Source organism: Ornithodoros turicata, unplaced genomic scaffold (assembly GCF_037126465.1).
Source record: "Ornithodoros turicata isolate Travis unplaced genomic scaffold, ASM3712646v1 Chromosome33, whole genome shotgun sequence".
Classification (NCBI taxonomy): domain Eukaryota; kingdom Metazoa; phylum Arthropoda; class Arachnida; order Ixodida; family Argasidae; genus Ornithodoros; species Ornithodoros turicata.
This window is the reverse complement of record NW_026999359.1, coordinates 1,220,779-1,226,531: the sequence shown is the minus strand read 5'-3', so window position 1 is coordinate 1,226,531 and position 5,753 is coordinate 1,220,779. Positions and strand designations below refer to the sequence as shown.

Here is a 5,753-nt window from a genome sequence, read left to right as displayed (position 1 = left end):
TCGTCGTCCGTGATCTCTTGGTCGTTCAGGTCACTTTTGAAAGCTTCCTTTGGCGGTAGTGCGGGCAAATTGTACGCTTCGAAACTGTCGACGAAGGTGTACGGGTAAATGCCCTTCCTGAGGAGATGCCGGAAACGGTCACCATACATTTGGCGGGTACAATGAAACGCGCTCTCGCCACCGCTCGCGAGCAGGGTTTCCACCAGGTTCGCCAAGGACAGGTTGAAAAACTGCGTGGTATCGCGGAAATGGAGATCGCCAATGTTGAACCCTCTTATCTTTTCCGTACTCGAAGCTAAGATCCACGGCTCGCCCAGATTTAGAACGTGCATGTGGCGGAGAAGGGAGCTCAAATCGTATTGCAGGTTGTGCACGCACACGACGAGTTCTTTGGTATTACGACACGTAAGGTTACACGTATCACACAGCGTCGCGACAAAATTCGAAGAACCGGGCTCTACGAAGCAGGTGTGGTCGTGATGCGATACCTTCCGCATATGGCGTTTAAATTCGATTCCACAAAATTCGCAGTGCGTAGCGCTCGCGTGCCGAAAGTGGTCTTCCATACTCATGACCAACGGCGCGGGACAACTGTTCAACCTATCGATTTGATCGCTAAATCGCTTGAGCGAGAGCAAGCATTTCTCTGCCGCATTGGGTCCCAAATAGCCATCTAGGCCTAGTATTTTTCCGTCCCAACTTCTCACTACAACGATGCAGTACGAGCTCATCCTGTGCACACTCACAGCGTCCTTAACGAGTGCGTCCTTTTCCAAGACGCTCTCCGTGTCCAACACCGCGAAATAGGGATAGGGATGCATGTACTGTATCTTGTTGAAGGAGACACACTCCCCCGCTTTTGGCATTTCGAGAATCACTTCGTTTACGTCGCGACACAGACGTTCGTGTTGCTGCAATGCCTCCCTCGTCCCGTAATCGGACGTGCATTTCTCGCAATAAAAGTAGTCACTTCGTCCCATGAAAGTGCTAAATTTTCTGATTCCATAGAAATGCTCTCTAACCTCGAGCAAGTGGACTTTATCTTTATAGAGCGTACAGGGAACCCGTCCGGTAGATATCGAACTCGTCTGCTCGTCGAACACGTAGATGTACACGGAGATTTTGTTTTTTCTCTCCCACAGGAAAATGTCTTCGTAAGTGACTGAGAAGCAGGGCGGCCAGTACGTTACGCGCGTCTCCGGATTCGAAGGATTCATGTACTTGCGGTATCTAACATAATCGTTTGGGTTGTTTCTCAACGGATGCAAGAGTGCCAGCACGCTATACTTGAAACACTCGTTTTCGTGATTCGGCGGAAGTTTGACGTTTGTGAGAGTCTTTCGTTTTCTTTTTAGCAGCTCGGGAAGCTCGATCGTGCACCCAATCCGCTTCGGTTTTAAGCGCGTTCGTTTTAAGTCGACACATTGGACGTCGTTCGAGGTGAAACCAGACCCTTCTGTCGCATAGTTTTCTACTCGTTGCGAGGACTCTGCGATGGCAGCATTTATCGCGCCTTCGATTTCTTGGCGGTTATGCACCACTCTCAAGTGAAGGTTCACGTGGAGGAGATGAGAAGTCAACCCATCGGCTCCGTCCTTAATCATGAGCACCTTCGAGCACAGACAAAATTTGAAAGGCATGGGATAAGCTTCGAGGACGCGCGTGATTACTGGAGCTATGCTCGGTAGATAAAGTCGCAAATCGTCGACGTTGTCGTCGTGTGGGGAACAGAGAAGCGTGTACCTAGTAGCCGTTCCGTCAAATGCCTCATCTGTGACAAAAAAAGGAAGGAATCGTCTCTCCGTGACGGAGGGATGATTCTCTACGACGTGTTCTCGCAATTCAACGATTCTACGTCCCTGGACAGGCTCAGCTTCGTTTTGAAATTCTGGGCTTGCATCTGGTGATTCATCTCTAACCCTACCAGACAGAGGAATGAAATCTGCATACGACTGATCCCCTTCCCACATGAGCAATTCGTCTGCATTGTCATGTCCATCTAGGGGTTCGTCGTCGTCCGTTTCAGGTATTACGAAAGGCGGACTACTGACTCTGTCGTCGTCGTCGTCGTCGTCGTCATCTGAAAGGACGACTGGGCTATTACCGAGATTCTCTATTCTAGCTTCGTGCTCTCTTTCTATGGCCACGAGCATGGCATCGATGGGGTCGTACTGACATACGAGACAGCGTGGCACTGCGGTCAAACAAAATCAGTACGAGATTTCCTCTCACGAAACAATGCTCACTTTTCCCTTCAGTTGAGGAACGCTTGAGATTGATGATGATGATGATGATGAGAGAGGATGGGGTGAGTCCCTGTGTGTGTTCAGTGTCATGCGGTGACAGCGGCTATTGGTTCCTGAAAAAACAATGCTATACATAGAATACACTCTCACAGCAGAGACGGTCGACTTACATTTTGGTCCACGAAACGCCTCGTGTCGTGGATGGGTGCCCCTCGTGGGCTTTCGATCAATCGTCGTAGAACCAGCGCACCTTTTATAGTCGCTACACCGCTCTCCTCCTCCTCGCATCGCAACGGTGTCGTCTGTACTTTGACCACCCCGCCTTCCGTCTTTCGCGCCTTTTTGCGATGTCGCATATGACAATGATAATACCATCGACGTTGAATAAAACATTACACTATTTTCTAGCTAACACTCTGGGCCGACTTGTATATGACGACGAGAAGACCCAGAGTGGGATTCGAACCCAGGATCCTTCTACACTGGACGCGACACACTAACCACTAGTCTAATTCGTACTGCGTGACGTTTTTCGTTCAATGACGTCATAGAGAGGAAGAGAGAGGAACGAGTGTGTCCAGGGGCGACTTCGCCGCCCGTGTCTGAACACGTCCAAACATGTTCAAACACGTCTTAACATGTTCAAACACGTTCAATGACGTCATAGAGAGTGAGAGGCAAAGCTTTACTATAAATGTCGAAGCGAATGGTCGATCGTCATTCCATCATGATCAGCTTGGTAGATCCTCGTAAGTAATACCCATGACGTCATCATCGCCGAAATGTTTGAAGAGTTTCGTTTCCAGTGTACAACACTTTTGCTGCGCGTGAAGTCGGTTTTTTCCCGCCTCACATATTTCGGGAGATTGGCAGCGCCCGCTTCTTCTGTACCAATTGTGGTGGATTGTGGTCCAAAGGTACGCTTCCTCGTTATTTTTTAATACGTTCTATAATCGTTCACATTTTTTCAGAGCAAAAGCATTGGACGGACCGATTGATTCGCCCGTTTCTCGGCTGTCGGACGGTACCGTTCGACGTACGTTGCGAAGGACTTCGACTATTGAAGGAAGATGGAGAAGATGGACCATCAGTGTCACTCTGTGACTGAAGAAGATTGTACGTGTGTGTGTTCGAGTTAAAAAAAACACGCGTTTCTCACACTCCTTTCGTTGCAGATTACGAATGGCTACTGACGGGAGATCTACCCCTGGTCCTAACCTTCAAGCCTCCTCCAAAGACCTTCTTTTTGCGAATCGGCGATCAACTGACTACCTGTCGTTGCGGTGGACTCTGGTCGAGAAACCCCAGCCATTGGTTAGACTCGAGCCTTCGTCCGTATTTGGGCTGCCTTCCCGGCTACGAAACCAAAGCTGGAGCCTAATTCATGTGTAACGAGAAATAAAAAAAGGTTGTCTACTCTCATTCTGTCTCAGTCATGATGACGCCCGAGCAGAGGTTTGCCACCTTTGTGCAAACACGAATGTATCGGGACTTGCTGCGATTACGCGATTATATTCACGGCGATAGCTGCGAGGGAGACTTTCGCTCGATTCTCAAGACGATACCCTTACGCCTGTTCACCGTCAGTGGGAAGATTGCAAAGAAAATGAAGCGTTTCGTAGATTACAAGCTCGAGCTGCTGGAGAAGTATAGATGAGGAGAGACAGTCGACCCGTGTCTCATCAACGCGGGTTTCAACCGACCTATCGTCCGTCGCTACTGGCTTCTCCACACATCCCTCGACGTCACGGTGCAGACCGGCGACGACGGTGAGCGTCGGGTCAGCACGTTGGAAGATCGTCTCGCAAGGGTCTTGTGTATGTCGTGAATAAATAGACTATTTTTTACGAAACGAGTTCGCTCACGATGAGACGTTTTATTGTTTTGTCATTCTCTTCGAGGTTACAGGAAAACATGGATACACAACTTTTCAAGCTGTAGCGTTTCGACATGCGCGTGGCTACGTAGATACAAAAAAGCCCGCAGTAAGGCGAAAAAGGCGATTGAATACACTTGTCGTTATACTCGTCCACTACAGGTAAAGTCTTTCGAAGGTTTGCTTCGATGGGGGGAAGTCCGTAGCTGTCGAAAAACACGGCAGACCCGTCGTAGTTTTTCAGGTAGAGCACCCAGTGCTGCCCTCGCCTTCTTCGCTCTTCGGTATTGATGATTAAATAGCCGGGCTTGCGTAAAACAAAGGCTTCGTCGGAAGCGCAAATGCTTCTCAGCATGGAGGAAGCGAGGGGGTTCAGGGACACGAGTTCCAAGATGTCGCTCTCGTAATCTTTTCTTATGGGAAGGTGACCGTACGGTCCTTGTCGACGTACATGAGCTTGGGACATTCGGAAATCAAGAGGACGGTGACCGCGTGTGGAAGGGCTTTAGCGAAGCGTAATTGCAGGCGAACGTTTCCTTTTCGCCACTCGTTCAAATGCGAAGGAGAAGAACACTTGTCCACGTCCAAGTTGAAGTAGAGAAGGAACCCGTTCGTTTTAAATCGCTCGTAGCTATACTTGAAATGTTTCTCTCCCAGTTCTTGCAAGAAGTTAAAGTAGGGAATTTTGACGAGGTCGTTCTGAAAGTCGTACTCGGCTCGCACTTGCTGGCCGTCCACGGAGAGCATCGAATGAGACAGGTCGTAATGACGGAATTTGTAGGGGTTCGATTGGATGTCGCCGAGAAAGTCGGACGTGGCGAGCAGGGCGACGCATAATTTGGAAGGTACCCTTTCGGGGTAAACATTTTCAAAGTGAGCGTCCAAGCTCCCGGCACTCAAGCTCCGCACCTTGGTTTCCAATCCGCGTAACACGTAGATGGCCGGCGTGGTCTGAAGCCGCCGCTCGTATTCCCAAAATAGGGAAGGTGCCAGCGTCACCTTTTTCAAGTGTAACGTCATTTCTTTAATGTCCACCTCGTAATTGTACGTTTTCTTGTCTTTGGGGACCGATACGAGTTTAAATTCGTCGTTGTTTAACAGGAAAACGACGCGAATTTCGACGGCAGGTACCATCAGGCGCGGCTGTTGAAACAGGTCGGTATTGATCTGTCCGACCAGGTTAAAGTATTTTCCACCCTTCGTCGCTTCGTAACGTTGTTTCGGACCGCGAGAAGAGACGTCGTAATCGTCCTTTAAATGTTCGTCGTCCTCGACATAGAGTCCAGCCGCATGCACTGTTTCTTGAGCCATGGGCGTGGAATGAAGCACGACGTCCAAAATACTCCTGTAGGCGTACAACTCGTTGGAACTGACGAGCTTGTTGTTCGCGTAAACGGTGACCATCTTAAACATGCCGCTCAACAGGTGGTTTATTGGGAAAACGACATCTTTCTCGTCCATTTCTTCCCCGTCGTCGCGAACAATGCGCATGGTCAAAGACACGAAACTGCCGTAGAGATCCAAGTGTGCCCTTTGCAAATTTTGAATACAAAGCTCGATCACAGAATTATTTACCCCGTTGACCGGATAAAAGAGTTGGTACGAAGTATCTTCCACGCCGTATTGAATGG

General features: G+C 49.3%; 1 long non-coding RNA gene across 1 annotated transcript; it reads left to right on the top strand.

Annotated features, from left to right (window-relative positions):
• Positions 1-2,834: 2,834 nt before the first annotated feature.
• LOC135373864 (uncharacterized) lies at positions 2,835-3,657 on the top strand. Its single transcript, XR_010416628.1, has 3 exons — positions 2,835-3,163; positions 3,218-3,362; positions 3,422-3,657. It is a non-coding gene; the product is annotated as an uncharacterized LOC135373864 (long non-coding RNA).
• The last annotated feature ends 2,096 nt before the right edge of the window (positions 3,658-5,753 follow it).